This window comes from Chrysochloris asiatica, unplaced genomic scaffold (assembly GCF_000296735.1).
Source record: "Chrysochloris asiatica unplaced genomic scaffold, ChrAsi1.0 scaffold00175, whole genome shotgun sequence".
Classification (NCBI taxonomy): Eukaryota; Metazoa; Chordata; class Mammalia; order Afrosoricida; family Chrysochloridae; genus Chrysochloris; species Chrysochloris asiatica.
This window is the reverse complement of record NW_006408693.1, coordinates 5219319-5242576: the sequence shown is the minus strand read 5'-3', so window position 1 is coordinate 5242576 and position 23258 is coordinate 5219319. Positions and strand designations below refer to the sequence as shown.

Sequence of the window (23258 nt, the reverse complement as noted above, 5' to 3'; positions counted from 1 at the left end):
TTGAACTACAATGTGGGAGATTCAAACCCACCAGCCACTCCTCAGAGATTATACAGGGTCACTGTGAATTGGAATCGGCTTAATAGCAGTTAATAACAACAAACAATCAGTGAATCTTAAAGTCTGTCTGTACTAACTTTTACAATTTTTCATTCAACTTTGACTTGTACATTGCCAGTAATATACATAAACATCTACATAAACTATAACCCTGTCCTAAGCAATCACTGAATATTAAAGTCAAGCTGTAATAACTTTTACAATTTGTCATTCAACTTTGACTTGTACATTTCCTAAAATGAGGTGTTTACTAAGTCACAGGAGGAACCCTTTTAAATCCAAGCTGAAAAAAATGTAGAAAACCTTTTCTTGAATAAAAGTCTCATCACCTTACCCAAAAGAATTGAAAACCTGGATTCAAACAAATACTTGTACATCAGTGCTCACTGTAGTATTATTCACAATACCCCAAAAATGGAAGCAACTCAAGTATACATCAACAGATAAATAAAGTATTGTCTACAATGAAATATGATTCAGTCATAAAGACAAATCAAGTTCTAATACATGCTATAACACGGGTGGGCCTTGACAACTTCATGCTGAGTGAAATGGCAATACAAAAGGGAAAAAAAAAACATTGTTACGTATATGAAATATATAAAATAGACAAATACGTAGAGACCAAGGGGGCACATGGGAGTGGGAATGGTGAGGTACTACTTAAGGAGTACTGAGTTTCTGCTAAGGGTGATGAAAATTTTAGAAATGGATAGTACTGATGGCTACACAACATGTAATTAATATCGCTGAATTTTACACATAAAAATGGGTTAAATAGCAAATGTTTTATTAGATACAGTTATCTATAATAAAAAATTTTAAATAGTACCTACTACTGGAGTCGAATCGGGCTGCAAACCTTAAGGTAAGCAGTTCGAAACTACCAGCCGCTCTGGGGGAGAAAGAGGAGGCTTGCTGCTCCTGTAAAGATTTACAGCCTCGGAAACCCTGTACAGGGTCGCTATGGGTCGGAACCGACTCAACAGCACATAACAACAACAACAACTGGAGTCCTGGTGTGGCACTGTGTATTAATACACCAGACTGCAAAGCCACTTGAACTACAAAGGTAGGTGGTTCAAGCTCACCAGTCACTCCTTGGAAACCCTATACAGGGTCACTATGAGTCGGAACCAACTCAATGGCACTTAACAACAACAACAACAACTGTTGAGTTAATTTCAACTCATAGAAACCCTAAAAGATAGACTAGAACTGCTCCCATAGGGTCCCAAGGCTGAGAACCCTTTAGGAAACCAATTGCCACATCTTTCTCTCATAGAGCATCTGTGGGTTCGAAGAGCTGACCTTTTGGTTAGCAGTCTAGTGCTTTAACCTTTGCACAAATGGTTAAAGGTCTCCCTTTTAAAAATAATGAACATATGTAACTTTTAAAACATAAGTCTGTCAGTTTACATTCTTTGTTCACTTATCTAGTTTTACCCCTTGAAACTATGCAATATTTGAAGACAAACCATTGATTTATTCAGCAAACATTTGAGCACGTATCTGTCAGCACTGTTATAGGCAGTTGGTACACAAAGATGAATATAAATAACTTATGTTGTTAGGGTAACAGCTGTGTAAAAGAATAATTTCAACATTTTGTGGTAAGTGTTCCAGTATAATTAGAAAGAGAGTGTTTTTGAAGCATCAAGAAATAGTTGTTTTGGGGAAGAGTAGGTTGGCAAATTAAGTATCTATAAGCAATTTTTGGTTTTGACCACCAGGCATTTCAAAACTCTTCCTAAGTCTGGAGAACACCAAAATAAACAGGGCCTCAGTTCTAAGTATACCCTTAAGGTGATAAAAATGATCTCTCCCTACTCCTTGATATTAGAATGGGAGCACATGACCTAGAAGACTCGGAAGAACAAATAATTACTGTTATTAAAGAGTTACGATGTGTTCCTCCTACTTTAGGCAATTTATTCATATTAACTCATTTAATGTCAATACTCGATGTACCATTGAGTTGGTTCTGATGCACAGCAACCCTGTACAGAGTTTCTGAGGCTGTAAATCTTTGCAAAACCAGAAATCCTCATCTTTCTCCTGCAGAGTGACTGACAGGCTCAAACCGCCAACCTTGTGGTTCGCAGTCCAGTGCTACTCCTACAGAGTTACTATGCTTCCAACAACTCTATGAGGTTATTGCTATCTTTTTTTACATTTCTCATTTTATTGCATTTCTCATTTTACAAGTAAGAAAACTGATTTCTAGAATAGTTAATAACTTCGATGAAAGTTGTAGCGCTAGTAAGTGGGAAGCTCAGAGGCAGCTGTCTCTGGAGTGTATGTTTTTAAGTGTCATGTTGTACCACCTCTGCCGGGGCCAAAGAAGTGACTGAGGCACAGGGCCTGTCTGAGATTTTCAAGGTGATGATGACTGTGCAATCAAGTCCACTGGGCAGTGTCCATCCACCAAGGGTAGTGAATTGCCTGAACATGATCTTTTCAATTGCTTCATATATATGCGAAAGTTGCATGATGAATAAGGAAGACTGAAGAATTGATGCCTTTGAATTATGGTGTTAGTGAAGAACATTAAATAAACCATGGACTGTCAGAAGATAAATCTGTCTTGGAAGAGTATAGTCAGAATGCTCCTTAGAAGTGAGAATAGTGAGACTTCATCTCACGTTTTCACCACGTTACCAGGAGAGATCAATGCCTTGAGAAGGCCATGCTTGGTAAAGTAGAAGGTCAGTGAAAAAGAAGATGAATTACAGTGAGATGGACTGACATAATGGCTGCAACTCTGGGGTCAATCTCAGCAGCAATCGTGAGGACGGCACAGGATCCGACCAAGTTTCATTCTGTGGAATGTGAGGTCGCTGTGAATCAGAGCGAACTTGACAGCAAAACAGAATTGCATCCCATATAATCCAGTTTTCAAGTCTTTCACTATGTTGTAATCACCCAAAATATGCTCTATATTGCACATATTTGTCTTAAATTCAGCTTCCCAGGTAATATAATACTCCAGATATACCATGTACAGTACAATCAAAATTTGAATAAACAGTATTAGACTGTCACTAAGGCGCTCTGGTAGCGTAGTGGTTATGAATCAGGCTGAAAACCTCAAGGTCAGCAGTTCGAAACTACCAGCTGTTCCACGGGAGAAAGATGAGGCTCTCTGCTCTCATAAAGATTTACAGCTTCAGAAACCCTATACAGGGTCGCTATGAGTCAGAACCAACTCCACGGCATGTAACAACAACAGCAAAATACCATGCACAAGGAGCTCTGGTAGCATAGTGGTTACAAATCGGGCTGCTAACCTCAGGGTCAGCAGTTGGAAACTGCCAGCCATTCTACAGGAGACGATAAAGCTTTTCTGCTCCCATAAAGATTTACAGCCTTGGAAACCCTGTGCAGGGTCACTATGAGTCTGAACCGACTCCACAGTACTTAATAACAGCAACAACAATAGTACGCACAGCATTTTATCATCTGTAATCTAATTTAACAGGAGCCCTTTTGGTCCAGTAAGTTGAGCATTAGGTTACTAATCTAAAGGTCAGTGGTTCAAACCCACCAGCAGTTCTGAAGAAGAAAGACGAGGCCATAAATTTCTGTAAATATGTATAACCTTGGCAAATCTAGGGCGTAATTCTATTCTGTCATACAAGGTGGATGAGTAGGAATCAATTCAACAGTAGTGATGATTTTTTAATTTAAATCACACAACAATGTTGAAGTTATTACTATCTGACTTCTATTACATATTTCTTGTATCATTCTCTCTAATGTTTGCTATGCTTTAGTTATTGCCATTCAGAGTATATTTTGAGTGGTTGCAATTTAGTGAAAGACCTGAAAACTAGATTACATGTCCTACTTTCTATTGCTTAAACCCATCAAGATGACTCCAATCTGCAGTAATGTCTCTTCTAGTCATAATCTTTGTAAACTCCCATTAAACAACTTTTTCTAATAGGTCTGGATAAGAGAAGTTGGGGGAAGATGCTGATGGATTATATGATTTCCTTGGTAACAGGATGGTGATTGTAACCCCTTCAAAGTCTAATGAGGGGATTGGTCAATGTTAACATCCTGCTGGGTTTAAAATGAACCATCTCAGCAGCAGAATTTGGAATTCATTACTATCAGAAAAGAAGAGCCAGGAGGAGTGTATCCTTTGGACCCGGAAATCCCTATGCACCGAACCTCCTCAACACAGACAAAAAGCTGACACCAAAGGAGTTGTTGTTGTTGTTAGGTGCCATCAAGTTGGTACCGACCCATAGCAACTTTATGCACAGCAGAATGAAACACTGCCCGATCCTGGGCCAACCTCACTACTTTTGCCACGCTTGAGTCCATCGATGCTACCACTTGGCCAATCCATCTCATTGGGGGGGGGGGGGGTCTTCCTCTTTTTCTCTGACCATCCACCTTACCAAACATGGTATCTTTCTCCAGTGACTGGTCCCTCCAGACAATATGTCCAAAGTATGAGAGACGAAGTTTGGCCATCTGGCCTCCAAGGAGCACTCTGGCTGAACTTCTTCTAAAATGGATCTATTGGTTCTTTTGGCAGCCCATGGCACTTTCAAATATTCTTCTCCAACAACATAATTCAAAGGTATCAATAATCCTAAAGTCTTCTTATTCACTATCTAACTTTCACATGCATATGAGGTTACTGAAAATACCATGGCTTGGGTCAAGCGCAACTTAGTCTTCAAGCTGATATCTTTGCTCTTTAACACTTTAAAAAGGTCGTGTGCAGCAGATTTGCCTAATGCAATACGTCGTTTGATTTCTTTCTTTCTTTTTTTTTTTTTTTTCACTGAATTGGAAGGTTTATTGCATTCTATTTTTGATGGAAAAAAACATAACATACAGTTAGCACAACCTTGTCATGTACACAAAGCCACAAGAAGCGTTTTCTACTCTGAGGATTAGACCATGAACTACCTCACAAGGCAATCAAGTTTTTCTTGAAATAGTTTGACATTTGTTAATTTTCTCTTTTCAGTATAGGCAACAATTCCCCATTTTCTTTCAGCTCCTTAACAATGTCCAGTCCTCCAATGAGCTCCCCTTGCACGTAGCGCTGAGGGTACGTGGGCCAGTTGGAGTACGCTTTTAACCCTTGCCGCATCTCCTCGTCCTTCAGGATGTCAAACGTCTCGTAGTCGACAATAGTACTATTTAGGATTTCCAGAATTTGTTTGCTAAATCCGCATTTTGCTTCCTGCTTGTCCCCCTTCATAAAGAGTACCACGGCGGCTTGGTTGATCAGCACTTTGAGCCTGTCCTCTAGTTTGGGCACTTTGGGGCAAATCGTATCGAGTTCTCCTGATGCTTCTAGTTCCTTGATAATATCAAGTCCTCCTACAAGCTAGCCAGACACATAGAGCTGAGGGTATGTGGGCCAATTGGAATAGGTTTTGAGACCCTGACGAACCTCTTCATCTAAGAAGATGTCAAAACTGCTAAACTGAATGCTATGCTTCTTAAGAATTTCCACCATCTGTTTGCTGAAACCGCAGCGTGGCTCCTGAGGCGTCCTTTTCATAAAGAGCATGCGGTGGTCAGCTTCTGGAGATGGAGGATGAGGTCTTCCTACATGGATCCCTTGGTGCTGGGTGGGAAGGTGCTGCCAGACGCATGCCGATGGACCTTTTTGGTCAACTCAGGGGCATGTGCTCCATCGAGTCGGTCAATCTGCTGAGAGTTCTTGAAGAACAGAAAGGTGGGCACTGAATTAATGTACTTCTCCGGCACTTCCAGGAAAGTCTCAGCTTCCAGCTTCAAGAAGGACACCTGAGGCTGCTCCTGGACCAGCTCCAGCATCACCTGGCTCATCTGGGTACACTGTGGGGCCCATGGCCTCCAGAAATGCACCACCACCAGGGACTTAGCCCTAAGGCGCAGCAGCTCCCCAAACTGTCCAGCGGAGCCGACCTCGACCACGGTAGGCGCCTCGGGGTGCCCCGTCACCATACTGCCTTTGATAGACTTGAGCAATCGAGCTTTGGGGCCGACAGCCTCAACGGCCAGCGTCGAGTCCTTGTTTGATTTCTTGACTGCTGCTTCCATGAGTGTTGATAGTTGATCCAAGAAGAATGAAGTCCTTGACAACTTCAATCTTTTATCCGTTGATAAGAATGCTGTTTATTGGTCCAGTGGTGAGGATTTTTGTTTTCTTTACATTGAGATGTAATCCATACAGAAGACTGTGTTCTTTGATCTTCATCAGTAAATGTTTTAAGTCCTCTTCACTTTCAGCAAGCAAGGTTGTATCATCTGCATATCTCAGGTTGTTAATGAGTCTTCCTCCAATCCTGATGCCACATTTTTCTTCATAGAACCCAGCTTCTCGGATGATTTGCTCAGCATACAGATTGAATAAGTTTGGTGAAAGAATACAACCTTGTCGCACACCTTTCTTAATTGTAAACCATTCTGTGTTCCCATGTTCTGTTTGAACAACTGCCCCTTGGTCCAGGTTTCTCATGATCACAATTAAGTGTTCTGGAATACTCATGCTTCGCAATGTTGTCCATAGCTTGTCATGATCCACACAATCTAAAGCCTTTGCATAGTCCATAAAGCATAGATAAACATCTTTCTGATATTCTCTGCTTTCAGCCAAGATCCATCACACATCAACAATGATATCCCTCGTTCCATGGCCTCTCATGAATCCGACTTGAACTTCTGGAAGTTCTCTGTCAATGTATGATTGTAGTCATTTCTGTATTACCTTTAGCAAAACTTTACTTGCATGGGATATCAAAGAGATTGTCCGATGATTTCCACAGTGTGTTGGGTCACCTCCCTTTGGAATGGGCACAAATATGGATCTCTTCCAATCAGTTGGCCAGATAGTTGTCTTCCAAATTTCTTGGCATAGCTGAGTGAGTGCCTCCTGTGCTGCCTCACTTTCTTGAAAGATTTCAATTTTTATTCCAAAGGAGTAGCAGAGAAATAAGGACCATGGCATGAGACAGTGGTATTTTTTCCAGCCCATGGAATAAGTAAAGCTGCATGACGATGGGCAGGGTGGGGTATTCTTGGCACTTAATTGGAGGAGCTATATTTGCTGGAGTATTGGACCACAAGGTCAGTTTGAACCACAAGGTCAGAGGTTCAAACTCACCAGCTGCTCCTTGGAAACTCTGTACAGGGTTTCTATGAGTCAGAACTGACTCAACGGCACTTAATAACAACAACAATGACTCATGGTAAGCACTCAAAACTATTAATTTTATTTTTTTATTTAACTTTTTGTTATTGTTACTTATATACTTTTAACTAATAATTACTTGGGTCTAGAACAGCTGTTGATTTGGGTAACTTTAACAAATTCACGTAACTTCCAGCAGCTTTTCAATTGATAATCAAATAATCTAAAAATAATCATTTTAATTGTTCTTCTTTATAATTTTGCAGCAGAGAGTGTCTTCAAATCACATCAAAGAGCATCAAATCAGCCTGCAAGGTATGATCTAGAAAACCTACAGTGACAAGAAACTGGGTCCTAATGTTAATCAAATTATTAAAACATTATTGTTAAAACATTGGTTAGATCATTTTTGTACTCTTCTTTAAACTAATAAAAATACTCCATCTTTACCATTAAATATCACATTTGACATTGGTATTTAATGCTTAGTTTTGATCATATTTAGGAAGTCCCAAACTTACAGATTACTAACAGTCATTTGCATTTACTTTATTTTATGCAAATAATATATGAATGATAATACCTTTTTGCATACTGTGTACACCCATTGCACATTAGTTACCTTTGCACATGAGCATATTATTTACATAGGTGCACTGTATGTGACAAAAATGCAGTATATAAGAAACTAATGTTACCTTTTAGCACATCACTCCAAAAAAATGACACTAACCATCCTTCCCACAACACTCTACTCAGCTGAGTTCAGTAAAGCATTGCAATAGTCACAAAGAACTAAGACCAGATACTCACACTTATTAAGTTTGTTAAGGAAATTAACAGGTTACAATTTAGGGTCAGAAATGTTCAGGACACAGTTCTTCTAGTCAGGACAACCTCTCCTCTGTCATGCCCACATGCAGGCCTCTCTCTGGCCCATAGGACCTTGGCCTGGCTTCTGCCCTGCTTCAGCAATATTGCAAAGCTCTTTTAGGGCTACTAAACAAGGCTTCCAGAGAACACCACTCTACCATATGCTCAGCCTGAAGGCACCTGGCTCTAGTTTCCTGGGTCAGCGAACCTTACTCCCCAAGTTATATGTCTGAAAGCATTCCACTCTACAACCAAGCCCATATCACTTAGCTTTACTGGATCCATGACATGAGAAACCTACTGCTGTCTGTGTCTCATGCTCTGGTTCTTGGGTTTGCTGTTATTACACCTGTGGAGTCACAACTTTATTTCCCTGGGTCAAGGAGGTTTAATGCACAGGAACTTCTGAGTCCAAGTGACATGTTCCACTCCTGATTCTTCTTTGATGATACAGAGATTTCCCCTCCTGTTTCTGAGATGGCTCATTTTATACATATAAAAGTTCAAATTTTTATAATCACAATGAACTCTGTTAAAAACAGAAGAATATAATGCTATTAGCTATCTTTTCCTACCTTTTCTTACCAAAAGTCATAAAGAAAAAAATCATATGGTAGGAGTTACAAACACTAAGGCTAGAAGAGACATTAAATCATTCACTATATCACAGTATATCTTGATAAATATCTACTAAAATGATACGGTGTTTCTCCTTTAATCTTCCAATGTAGAGATGATCCTGGGCAGCTTCTCACTAGAAGAAACACCCAAATGGAGTTGAGGAGGGGGTAGACAGAGACAAAAAAGGGAAGAGCCTGAAAATTAAATCTTGAGTTATGTCATAAGGAACAATAGAAACATCTTGAAATGTCTCAAACAGCCTTGAAGACAAGAAGCCAAGATAAGGGTGTTAAAGACTTACTCATATTTCATATTTTGCTATGGGTCTTTTTGTTTGTTTGTGGCAATTATACACTTTAGTATCCAATCTGGGTTTTTGTTTGTTTGTTTGCTGCTATTGTTTTGGGGTTTTTTTTGACCCCTCTTTTACCTTGGGGGGCTCTTTAGTTTCTTACATTGCCCAAGAAAAAACAGCAATTATGGTCATATAGCCAAACTACAATTGTACCCTATGAAATCCCATCATTCGGGTAAGAGCCAATACCAGCTGCTATGTAACTGATAGATACCTAACACTTGTTACAGTTACTCTGAGTTGAACAATAAGAGAAGTGAAAAAGGAAGCCCATCTCCTAATCACATCTACCTGGAGGCAATCAGAAAGCTTAATAATATAGCAACATACATTCATCTAATTACTGAAGACACATCTAATTATGGAACATGCCCAAGAAACAACTGAAGATATCAGTGCATGTCCAGAAACAAGATAGGGTAGCTGAAACCAATGAGCTGGAGGTAGGTAGACCTAGGCTTCCTATTGGAAATGCCTGAGAAGGAATTTAGGAGAATGGTATTGAGGTGTACCCAAATGCTCAACAGAGGGGTTCAGAAATATAAGAAAGAAGTCAGGAAACTGCTACAGGAACAATCAAATAAGATATAAATAGCATTGGAAACTATTAAAAACCTGCAAAAAGAGATCCAAACAATTAATAATAATAAAATATCTGAAATGGACAATAAACTGAAAGGGCAAAGGAGTAGAATTGAAGAGATGGAAGCCAAAACCAGTGATCTGGAAGACAAATCTCCCAATATAGTTAATATAGAGGAGAAAGCAGAAAAAAGGGATTAAAAAAAAGTCTAGAAAGTCTAAGTTTCGTGTGGGACAACATGAAGGGAATAACCTGAAGAAAATTGGAATTTTGGAACAGAAAGAATCACAGAAGATGACAGAGGAGATAGTTGAAGAGTTTCTCAAAGAAAATGTCCCTAACCTCCTGAAAAATGAAAAGATAAGCCTTCAAGAAGCTCAATGAGTCCCAGGAAATCACCAAAACACATCGTAATCAAGCTATCCAAAAAAGACAAGGAGAGAATCCAACAAGCAGCTAAGGAAAAGAAAAGTGTTGCTTACATAGGCAAGCAAATAAGATTAAGTTCTGCTCTTTCTGCAGAAACCATGTAGGCATGAAGGCAATGGGAAGACATACATAAAACCCTGAAAGAAAAATAATGCCAACCAAGAATCATCTCCCAGAAATGCTGTCAATCAAATACAACAGTTTAATAAAAAAACATTCCAGTATAAACAGAAGCTGAGGGACTTTATCAAAGCCAAACCAGTGCTTCAAAACATCCTAAAGGAAGTTATTTGGACTGAGACCCAACAAGAACATACAACAACCAGAGATTGACATATTTGGCAGCACCATCTGGAACTCAGTTGACGGATGGAAGAGTCCACAAAAGAACAAACAACAAAAACAAATTCAGATGATCTGGGAGGTCAGTCTATGGTCAAAAAAATTACAACATGAAAGAATGGAAAAATATAGGAACAGAGATGCAGGTGATGAGGAGATCAGGTAGACTGCAGGATAAAATGTTGTTGTTATTGTTGTTAGGTGCCATCGAGTTGGTACAAACTAATAGTGATCCTATGCACAGCAGAATGAAACACTGCCTAATACAGGGCCAACCTCACTATTGTTGTCACGTTTGAGTCTATCAATGCTGCCAAGTGGCCAATCCATCTCGTTGGGGGTATTCCTCTTTTTCTCTGACCCTCCACCTTACCAAACATGATATAATTCTCCAGAGACTGTTCCCTCCTGACAATATGTCCAAAGTATGAGAAACGAAATTTGGTCATCCTGGCCTCCAAGAAGCACTCTGGTTGCACTTCTTCCAACACAGATCTGTTTGTTCTTTTGGCAGCCCATGGCACTTTCAATATTCTCCTCCAATACCATAACTCAAATGCATCAATTCTTTTACAGTCTTCCTTATTTACTGTCCAGCTTTCACATGCATATGAGGTTATTGAAAATGCCATAGCTTGGGTCAAGCACACTGTAGTCCTCAAGCTGACATCTTTGCTCTTCGATGCTTTAAAAAAGTCTTGTGTAGCAAATTTGCCTAATGCAATAAGTCATTTGATTTCCTGACTGCTACCTCCGTGAGTGTCGATAGTTGATCCAAGAAGAATGAAGTCCTTGAGAATTTCAATCTTTTCTCCGTTGATAAGAATGTTGTTTATTGGTCCAGTGGTGAGGATTTTTGTTTTCTTTACATTGAGATGTAATCCATACAGAAGGCTGGGCTCTTTGATCTTCATCAGTAAATGTTTTAAGTCCTCTTCACTTTCACCCAGTAAGGTTGTATCATCTGCATATTGCAGGTTGGTAATGAGTCTTCCTCCAATCCTGATGCCACATTTTTCTTCATATAACCCAGCTTCTCGGATGATTTGTTCAGAATACAGGTTAAATAACTATGGTGAAAGAATACAATCCTTTCGCACACCTTTCTTAATTTTAAACCATTCTGTGTTCCCATGTACTGTTTGAACAACTGCCTCTTAGTTCAGGTACAGATTCCTCATGAGCACAGTTAAGTGTTCCAGAATACTCATACTTCTCAATGTCCATGATCCACACAATCAAAAGCCTTTGCGTAGTCAATAAAGCACAGGTAAGCATCTTTCTGATATTATCTGCTTTCAGCCAAGATCCATCAGACATCAGCAATGATATCCCTCATTCCATGGCCTCTTCTGAATCCAGCTTGAACCTCTGGAAGTTCTCTGTCAATGTATGCTTGCAGCCATTTCTGTATTACCTTTAGTAAAACTTTATTTGCATGGGATAACAAAGAGATTGTCTGATGATTTCCACAGTGTGTTGGGTCACCTCTCTTTGAAATGGGCACAAATATGCATCTCTTCCAATCAGTCAGCCAGATAGCTGTCTTCCAAATTTCTTGGCATAGATGAATGAGCGCCTCCTGTGCCGCCTCACTTTCTTGAAAGATTTCAATTTTTATTTCATCAATTTCTGGTGCCTTGTTTTTTGCCAATTCCTTCAATAAACCTTGGACTTCTTCCTTCAGTATCATTGGCTCTTGATCATATACTACCTCTTGAAACAGTTGAACAGTAACCATTTCCTTTTGGTACAGTGACTCTGTGTATTCCTTCTATCTTCTCTTGATGCTTTTGGTGTCATTCAATAATTTGCCCAGAGAATCTTTCAATAACAAAAGTTGAGGCTTGAATTTTTTTCTTTAGTTTCCCAGCTTGAGAAATGCTGAGCGTGTTCTTCCTTTTTGGTTTTCTGACTCCAGATCTTTGCATATTTTTTTATAATATTTGACTTTATCTTCCCCAGCTGTTCTGTTCTTGTACCTTGCAATTTCGTCCATTTGCTTTAGCATCTCTACGCTGGAGAGCAAGTTTCAGTGTCTCTTCTGACATCCATTTTAACCTGTTTCTTCTTTCTTGTCTTCTAAATAACTTTTTGCTTTCTTCATGTGTGATGTTTTTGATGTCATCCCACAACTCTTCTGTCTTTAGTGTTTAATGTATCCAATCTGTTCTTCAAATGATCTCTAAATTCAGGTGGGATATATTCAAGGTTATATTTTGGCTCTCATGGGCTTGTTTTCATTTTCTTCAGCTTCAGTTTGAATTTGCATATAAGCAATTGATAGTCTGTTCCACAGTCTGCCCCTGGCCTTGTTTTCACTGATGATATGGAGTTTTCCATTGTCTCTTTCTGCAGCTGTAGTTAATTTGATTTCTATGTATTCCACTTTGTGAGGTCCATGTGTACAGTTGTCTCTTATGCTGTCTAAAGAAGGTGTTTGAAATGAACAAATCATTGATTTTGCAGAATTCTATCATGCAATCTCCAATGTCATTTCTATTACCAAGGCCATTTTTCCCAACTACTGATCCTTCGTCTTTGCTCCCAACCTTAGCATTCCAATCACCAGTAATGATCAATACATCTCAATTGCATGTTTGATCAATTTCAGATTGAAGAAGTTGGTAGAATTCTTCTATTTCATCCTCATTGGCTTTAGTGGTTGGTGCATATATTTGAATAATAGTGGCATTAACTGGGCTTCCCTGTAGGTGCATGGATATTATCCTATCACAGACAGTGTTGTATCTCATGACTAATCTGGATATGTTCTTTTTTAAAACCTTATGAATAGCAGGATAAAATAGACTGTTTTAAATGGAGAAGTTAATAGAATATAGGGTAACATCAAAGAAAATTAATATATCACAACATATCAAGAAAATGAAAATCTAAGAAGAACATGGAAACATTAAAACTAACAAGAAACTGACAAGAAAGAACACAAAAAAACATGAACTCAGCACTGGAAGGCATGCCGAACAAAGAAACCAACAGCACCACAAAGTCTTACAATGTGAAGAATTATATTATGAAATGTTTAATTACCTTACTTTCATGTAAATCTGTATTTCTCAACTAGATAAGCCAGTACTGCCTCCAAAATGAGAATGTGTAAATTTGTCAGGTGAGAGAGGGCCCAGGATCTAGGATGGTGACAGTTATGGTTTGGGGTCACTTGGCTGAGTCAGGATACTCAGTGGTTTAGCAGTTAAGTATAGTTAGCACCTCCATGATAAGTTCAATTATGATGCAATGACTCCCATGGTGTGATCTGATGTGATCCACTCTGATCTGATGTAATTATTCTATGTGTTATAAATCCTCACTTCTGAGATATAATCTATCTGATTAGGTTGTATCTTGAGTCAATCTCTTTTGAGATATAAAAGAAAAGAGAAGTGAGGTGAGAGAGAGAGGAACCTACAACCATGAAGAAAGTAAAGCTGAGAATGTAGTGTGTCCTTTGGACCTGGCATTCACACACTGTAAAGCTCCTAGATCCAGGGGAAGATTTATGACAAGACACATGGAGATCCCCAAGGAATACTGGACCTACAAATGCTAAAAGCAGAAAAGGCCCTTTTTCCAGAACAAGTGCTCTGAATTAGGACGATCCACTTGTGATATTTCTGGCATAACAGCACTAGGTAAGACAGAAGGTAGACCCTTTCATTGACAATTTCACATGACAAATCATTTCATAGCCCCAAACATTAAACATACTTCAGTTGAGAAACAGGGCTAAGTGTGAACTAAGTAGATATTTTCATCACAATCTTTAAATATTTTGTTAATATGATTTTTTAACATCACAAAGTGATTCTTAATTGTGAATCATTTTAATATTATTGGATTGAGCCTTGTATGATTATGGTGTACTAGTGCACCACTACGTTACTAGTCTTGTTGTTATAGTTGGAACTGTCAAGTTGGTTCTGACTCATAGCAGCCCTCTACACCACAGAATGAAACACTGCCAGTTCTGCATCATCTTCAAAATTCTTGTAATATTTGAGCCCATTGTTACTTTTAACAAACTGATGTGGCCCTGGAGGTACTCACTCATCTATGCCAAGAAATTTGGAAGATATCTGCATGGTGAACTAATTAGAAGAGATCCATATTTATGACCCTGTTGAGGTGACCCAACAGTATGTGGAAATCAGCAGACAATACCACTGATATCCCATGCAAGTAAAGTTTTAAGAAAGTTAATACTGAAATGTCTGCAAACATACATTCACAGAGAACTTCAAGAGGTTCAAGAGGATATGGAATCAGGAATATCATGGCTGATGTCTTGGCTGAAAGCAAAGAATACCAGAAAGATGTCTACTTGTGCTTTATTGACTATGAAAGGCTTTCGATTGTGTGGAACATGACAAGCTATGGACAACATTGCAAAGTATGAGTATTCCATAACACTTAATTATACTCATGTGGAACCCGTACCAAGAGGCAGTTGCTCAAACAGAACAAGGGAATACCAAATGGTTTAAAATTAGGAAATCTGTGCTCCAGGATTATATTCTTTCACCATACTTATTCAATCTGAATGCTGAGCAAATCATGTGAGAAGCTGGATAATATGATAAAAACGTGACATCAGGATTGGAGTGGCATCAGGATTCATTAACAGCCTATGGTATGCAGATAATACAACTTCTTGCTGAAAGTGCAGAAGACTTAAAATAATTACTCATGAAGATCAAAGTCCACTGTCTTTGGTATGGTTTGCATCTGAATGTAAAGAAAACAAAAATCCTTACCACTAAACCAATAAACAGCATCCATATCAATGGAGAAAAGATTGAAGTTGTCAAAGACTTTATTTTGCTGGGATCAACCCTGGACACTTTTGGAAGCAGCAGTCAAAAAGTCAAATGATGTATTGCATTAGACAAATCTGTTGCACAAGACCTTTTTGAAGAGCAAAGATGTCAACTTGAGGACTAAGGTGCACCTGACCCAAGCCATGGTATTTTCCATAATCTCACATGCATGCGAAAATCGGATAGTGAGTAACATAGATAGTAGAATTGATGCACTTGAGTTATGGTGTTGGAGGAGAATATTGAAATTACCACGGACTGCCAAAAGAACAAACAGATCTGTGTTGGCAGAAATACAACCCAGGTGCTCCTTGAAAGCCAGATGGCCAAACTTCATCTCTCATACTTCTGATATATTGTCAGGAAGGGCCAGTCACTGGAGAAGGATATCAGGTTTGGTAAAACGGAGGCTCAGAGAAAAGAAGGAAGACCCTCAACAAGATGAATTGGCACAGTAGTGGCAGCAGTAGGCTCAGGGATAGTAACGATTGTGAGGCTGCCCCAGGACTGGGCAGTGTTTCATTCTGTTTTGCACAGGGTTGCTATGAGTCAGTATTGACTTGATAGCACTTAAAACAACAATAACAAGTTTCTAGAATGTCAACAACACACAAATCACCACCACAACAGACTGAGAGACAAGTGATGCCATTACTAATCTTAAATAGTTTTTAAATTTAATTTTAAAGAGGATTATGTACTTTGAACTTATTAAAATAAACCACTAATCTTTTTCAAATAAACTGCTCTTTAACCAGAATGCTCTAGTCATCTATCAATGAAATGGATAATGTGAGCCTAATCACAAAACTATATTGATTTCTTCTAAATTTGATCTAATGTACCATAACCTGCCATTTGAGCAAGGCATAATTTTAGAATATTTGATTTGGTTGACAAAATTATTTGCTCCTCTATCTCTTTGCCATCTGTAAATTTAATTTAGAAACCTTCTATTGCTCTCATCCAAAATATTGCAAATGATGTTGAAAAGGAACTAAGAATTAAACTTCTTTGGATCAGTGTTTCAACCACTAAAAATCCAAATCCACTGTACATATTTCTACATTCTCCACAAGTGTTCCATGAGAGTTGTAGAATCATGAGTATACTCTTTTCTATGCAACATGCTAAACTGTAATTTGGCAAGACTTATTCTTAGTGATCCCATGTAGCCTATATTGTATCAACACTTTCATTTCCAAGAGTCAGTGGCCTATTTTTCTAAAAATATGCCTTCCATTTTTCTTCTAGCAACAAGTAGATTTCCCAATAATTTTCTGAGACACCTTTATTATTACTTTGGACATCAGACTATTTATTCATCAGCAAAGACTACCCTTTTCCAAGTTTCCTGAAAGCTCATGAACAGTTTTTCAGCCATATTCCTGAAGTCTTCCATTACTGTTATAAAGACTCAGCTGTGATTTGATGATCTTTTTCTGTTGTTTTTTTCCCCCAGCATAACTCAGAGGTATAAACCTCATTCCCACTCTATGATTCCCATACTCTATACTTTGTTGATTTGAATATAATGTATTTTGATAGAAAACAAAAAGAACATTTTATATTGAAATATAACTGTTGCCACACTGGTAAAGTATATATAAATAACTGTGTGATGGTTAATGGTACGCGTTAACTTGGATAGGCTATGATTCTCCGTGGTTTGGCAGACGTTGGGCTGATTGCTCTTCTGTAATGTAATATAAAGTAATCATTCTCCAATTTGTGATCAGATGTGAACAGGCAATCAGTAAAACAGCTAATCAGTTGATAGTCATTCAGTTGAAAGCTAATCAGTTTCTGGGGGTGTGGCCTGCATCCAATATATATGGGTATTCTGGCAAAGCTTGCTTTCTCAGTCCTGAATTCATCTCATTCTCTGACCTTTAATTCATGAGATATGAACCAGCACCCTTCAGTCTGAGCTGCCACTTTGGGGATCATCAGTCCCTGTATTCAAGAGAGGCCTCCACTGGATGCCTGACCTGTATAATTGGGACTTGCCTGCCTTCACAACTGCATAAACCATTTCCTTGAAACATATCTCTCTCTCTCAAAAGTTGTAAAAACTTCCATTATCTTTGCCGTCCATTTTTCCACAAATTTTTGGAGTTCCTTTGTATTCATTTATACATGCTTCACTGGTTTTGTTCCTCTAATGAACCTAGCTTAAGACAGGCAGAATCAGTTATGCTAAAAATAGCTACAACATTTCTAGAGGAAATTAGCATCAGTTTAAATGTGAAGTCCTACCTTAGTTTTCAAGACAGACAGGTTTCAGAATATAACTTCAAAACTAGTTACAATGCTGCTTGAATTTTACAAGTAGTCTCTTTTCTTCTCCCCCCTCTGGCTCTCTCTCTATAGCTATACCTATGTATATATGTATGTAGAGTCCTTGTGTGGGTTGTGGGTTAATGCACTAGACTGCAAAGTCAGTTTGAACTGCAAGGTCTGTGGTTCAAGTTAGCCAGCTGCTCCTTGGAAACCTTATACAGGGTTGCTATGGGTCAGAACCAATTCGACTGCACTTAACAACAATACATGTATGTATATGTAAATATATTTTGGTTGCAGTCCTTAAGTGTCATTAAGTCAATTCTGACTCATGGTGACCCTATATATATGTATATATGTGTATTTTATTGTTAAATTCCATTGAGTCAGTAATGACCCATCACGACCACAAGGAGCTACTAGTGAGTTTGAACTGCCGATGTTGTGGTACTAACTGACTTTGCAGTCCAGCGCATTAGCCCACAGCACTAATACATACTTCTTAATCTCATTAATGACACAACCACACCATAACATGTCTCAGGGTTTGGATGGCAGACACATCAAACTAGAAGGTATTCACCAGATTTATCTTTCTACCATTCATTTATTGAGTTCTTTTGAATTTCAAAACAGTGTATAAAACTCTTCTTAAATGAAAAGTACCTTTTAAAACACATGTTTTGAAAATATTCAGAAATTAACATCTTTCTCTTTGCACATTTTCATTATCATTTAAAATAAATAAAAGAGAGACGTGGCAAAATTCTTACCTCTGAAAAATGATCTGTAACGATACAGTGCAAAAGAAAACACTCAACTACCTGTTTATAAAACACAAGATCTTTGGAAGAACTTTTCAAATGTTAGTGAAGTCTACAGAGAATACAAAGGAGCTCCATTATGAGTCGGGCTGCTAACCTTGTGGTCAGCAGTTCAAAACTACCAGAAGTTGCACGGGAGAAAGATGAGGCTTTCTGCTCCCATAAATATTTACAGCCTCAGAAACCCTATGCAGGGTTGCTATGAGTGGAACTGACTCCACCACACACCACCACAGTGAATACAATGAAAGGCAATTGCTTAAAATTTGAAGAGTAAAATGTATTACAGATATGTATTTTCTGTTTTGTATGTATACAGCCAAAAAAAAGGGGGGCGGGGAAATAGAGGTAAATACTGTCGAGTGATGGTACATGGAGAGGTTTCTATTCACTGCAATGAAACAAAATATGATTTACTGAATGTAAAACTGATCATCTGCCCTGTAAACTTTCATTCAATTCACAATGAAAACTTAAAAGAAAAAATGTATCTGGCTCTTGATTTGGAATATTTTAAGACAAGACCCATGAGAATTAGTACCTTCCTCCTTCCCATAACAATCACCAAGGCATATACCTTAAAAAATATTTTTTAATTTTAATTTTCCTTCTTCATTAATCTCTCCTTATGCCAAATATAAAAAATAAAATTACAAGGGAAGAAGAGAAGAAGCAATCTCTTTTGGACTATGAGCAAAAGCAATTTTCAGGCAAATACAAATTGTATAAAAACCGGTGAATACAGCTGATTAGAAAAGCTATAGGCTGCCCAAGGCTTGAATTGGAAGATACATAAAGTAATAAGCTCTGCATGCCTTGAAAAGTGAAAAGGGAAGAGAAAAATTGTAACGTTCCACAGATTCTATGAAAAGTGTGGCATCCATGGGATTCTCATTTGCATTCAATTTTTGTTCTCTTTTTGTTGTTGTTGTTGATTACATAAGGATGAAATCTACAACACAAAAGCTCTTTGTTTTATATTAGAATTTTCAAAAGACAAAAACTTTTCATTCTTCTTTGACATTGTAAATTATGACCTACTTTAGAAGTCAAGAAATTAAAATTCCCACATACATTTTTTTGGTATATATCCAAACTTAACTTACACAAAAGTTAGACTGCAACACCATCATTTTATCTAGATAGGCAGTGAAATGCAGATTGTAAGCTGTGGAGCATGTCATATATAAAGTATCAAATGTTTTAAATTATATAATTTGAATTATTATAGGAATTTTTAATTATCTATCTGCAGCAGTTGATTTTGTGTTATTTCTTTAAAAGCCATGTTTTTTTTAAAGCCAGTTTGTTAAAATAATGAGAAAACTTATGCAGAGTTTCAATGTTAAATAATTTTCTTCTATTATGTTTTCTGACCTTGAAATGGAACATGAAGGAGAATCGTAACTATTATCCTTAAGAAGTGCCTAATTCCAAGCTGTCATATATATATTAAAATATTTGTTGTTGGTTTTTTTTTTTTAATGGAGTCCTCGTGTGGCACTGTAGAATAAGCACTGTACTGCTAACCACAAGGTTGGCAATTCACACCCAATAGGTGCTCCTCAGATACCATATACAGGGTCACTGTGGGTCAGAAATGACTCAACAGCACTTAATAACAACAAATGTATATATGTACATAATGTGTTGTTGTTAAGTGCTGTAGAAGCGACCCTGTATAAGAGTGGCTGGTGAGCTTGAACCACCGAACTTGAGGTTCAAATCAATCTAACAGTCCAGTGCATTAGCCTGGAGGGCCACACAAGGACACCTATAATGTGCTGTTGTTGTTGTTGTTGTTGTTAAGTTCCATCAAGTCTGTTCTGACGCATAGTGACCCCGTATAGGGTTTCTGAGGAGCAGCTGGTGAGCTTGAACCACCAACCTTGTTCAAACAGACTTTGTAGTCCAGTGTATTAACCCACAGCACCACACTAGGAGTCCTATAATGTGTTAGCCTTGTATTATGTATTATCAACATCTCAGGAGAAAGATGAAATTTATAGAATCGAAAATTCTATACAGCACAGATACGAGTCAGAACTGACTCAATGACACTTAATAACAATGTTTTAATCTAGTAATAAGAACCAAACAGCTGATCTATAGAGTGCCTTCTCACACATACAACTAAATTTCTACCGCAGAATATATATTTAGAATGTTATTTTTTCTGGGTAATCAGTCATATGCTTGGTTATCAAGGTGTTAATGGATGATAGTCAAATTGTTCCTGTAGAACCTATAACCTCTTCCATCTACCTGGAGTGCCTTTCCATAGGATCTTAATAGTACATCAAAACACAATTTAAATTTTGCTTTCTTCCATGAGCTTTCCTTGAGTAATGGCATCTAAGTAGATCCTTTCCCATTATTCTTTGTAACATATTTCTTTTCTTCACTATATTTCCTATCATTTGCTAATCTAAAGCTCTAGTTATGAGTAAATTGGCTACCAACTTTATTAATCCTATATTCTTCCCTGTGTTCACTTTTTACCCTGACTTCTTTGATATTCCCAAGAGGAACACAATATTTGTTTTTTGGGGGGTGTTTTTTTTTTCTTTTTAATTCTGACCACATTTCAGCAGTCTTCTACAAAGATTGCTTCATCATTAACTTTGCATCTCTTCTCAAATGTCCGCAACTCAGTAGGGCCCTCCTTGACAATCCCATCAACAAAAGCAGCTCCCACCTCTTTCCGGAATCCAATTCATTTTCTCTTTTTAACATGTGTTTCTCTCATTAGAATGCAAATGTCAGTGGACTTGATTTTATTCTCTGGTACTTCCACAGTGCTGAAAACCAACCTAGTTGCCAGCAAGTTGACTCTGACTCACGGTGACCCCATATGTATCAAAGGAGAACTGTGCTTCATAGAGTTTTCAATGACTTATTTTTAGAAAGTAGATGCAGGATTTTCTTTTTAAAGCACCTCTGGGAGAACTCACACTTACAACTTTTCACTTTGTAGCTAAGTACACCCAAAGACTCCAGGGAAAAGAGTTATTGGCATATGGCTGGCACTCAATATTTACTGGTTTAACTAATTAGTTAATTGCTTTCTTGTTATCCACTGGACTCTTCAGGACCTTCAAAGTAGGAAGTTTGTTGCTGGTATTCTTAGAGTATCTTGTAAATAACAGGTAATGAATAAATATTTGTTGAATGAATGATTTCCTTGCTTTTTTATAATCTCCCGTAGCTCTGTAGTGAACTCCTGGTGTGGTGCTATAAGATCAACACTGGACTGCTAACCACAAGGTCTGAAGTTCAAACCTACCAACTGCTCCTCCAAAACCTTATACAGGATCGTGGCAAGTCAAAACTGACTTGACAGCACTTAACACCAACAGCAGTGGCCCTATACGATAAGCAGAGGACTGCTAGTCACAAGGTTGGCAGTTCAAAGCCACCAGTGCTCCTGAAAACCCTATATACTGTCGCTGTGAGTTGGAATCTATTGGAGAGCATTTGACGGTAGGTAGAGTAAGCACTGCACTGCAAATCACAAGGTTGGCGATATGAAACCACCAGTCACTCTACATAAGAAAGATGAGGTTATCTACTCTTGCAAAATTTTACAGCCTCAGAAACCCTATACAGGGTCACTAGTATTAGAAATGACTCAAGTGCACTTCCGGACAATAACAATCACCTATAGAAAACTCTGAATACCATGATTAAAATCATGCTTGTTTATCTCATCAATGTATAGCCATTTCCTAGAAATGTTTATTGTATAGTTGTTGTGAAGAGTTGTCAAGTCATTTCCAACTCATAGAGATCCTATATTAAATTTCCAAGGAACAGCTGGTGAGTATGAACCATCGGCCTTGTGGTTAGCAGTCCAGTGTTTATCCTACATTGCCACAGCAGAACTCTTAATGTATAGTGTTGTTAAGTGCCATCAAATCAGTTCCAACTCACAGCGACCCTGCATAGGGTTTCTGAGGAGCCACTGGTGAGTTTGAACTGCTGGCCCTGCAGTTCACAACGACCTTGCGGTCCAGTGCTTAATCCTACAGCACCATAAGAACTCTAGGACTGGGACCAGAGTGAACAGAAACTTACCCTGTCTACCAGAGGCCTCCACAGATATAATCTGTAATTTAAATAGCAGAGTGAAAAGAGTTAACATCACCAAGAAAACCTTTTGCTCATGGTCGTCCTTTCAAGACCCAACCTGACTTAGAAGAAACCTTGCTTCCCAGAAAACACCCAAGAAATTAGGTGCTGAGTTCTCAGTTTCTTATTTTCTAACTACATCTTTTGTATTGTAAAAGGAGTAAATCTTAATTGCAATCCACAGCTTTGTTTTTTTTTTGTTGTTGTTGTTTAAACTCTTTACCCAGAAGACTCCAGAGGGATGTTTTTGGTACCAAAGGGTACCAAACAAGAAGAGAGAATTGAGTTTTAGAAAAAAATCTAACTGTGGCATGGTGGGCTAATAAGTTGGACTGCAAAGTCGCTTTGAACCACAAGGTCGGCAGTTCAAGCTCACCAGTTGCTCCTTGGAAACTCTATACAGGGTTGCTATGTGTCAAAACTCACTCAAAGACACTTAGCAACAACAACTAGTGGTGTGGTCTTGAAATTATTTCCTTTTATCTCTTGCTTTTGTGTTTTAGATGTGTAAAAGGAAGACCCTTGTAAAGAGCTAATAGCTCTCAAATTGTGGATTGTGTATCCAGGTCCCCAGAAGTGATCTGGGAGGATGTCTAGTTTCTTAGGGCTACCACACGACTTAGAATACCACACCAAGTGGGTAGCTTTAAAACACAGGGATTGACTGTCTTATATCGTAGAAGAATAGATGCATTTGACTTATGGTGTTGGAGGAGAATACTGAAAGAATACTGAAAGTGCCATGGACTGCCAAAAGAACCAATAGATT

General features: G+C 38.2%; 1 protein-coding gene and 1 pseudogene across 1 annotated transcript in view; both read right to left on the bottom strand.

Annotated features, from left to right (window-relative positions):
• The window catches only part of LOC102823020 (protein lin-7 homolog A-like), a 249488-nt gene that overhangs the window by 209687 nt on the left and 16543 nt on the right, over positions 1-23258 (bottom strand). The gene's annotated exons all lie outside the window — the stretch shown is intronic.
• Positions 5036-6024, bottom strand: LOC102826564 (annotated as a pseudogene).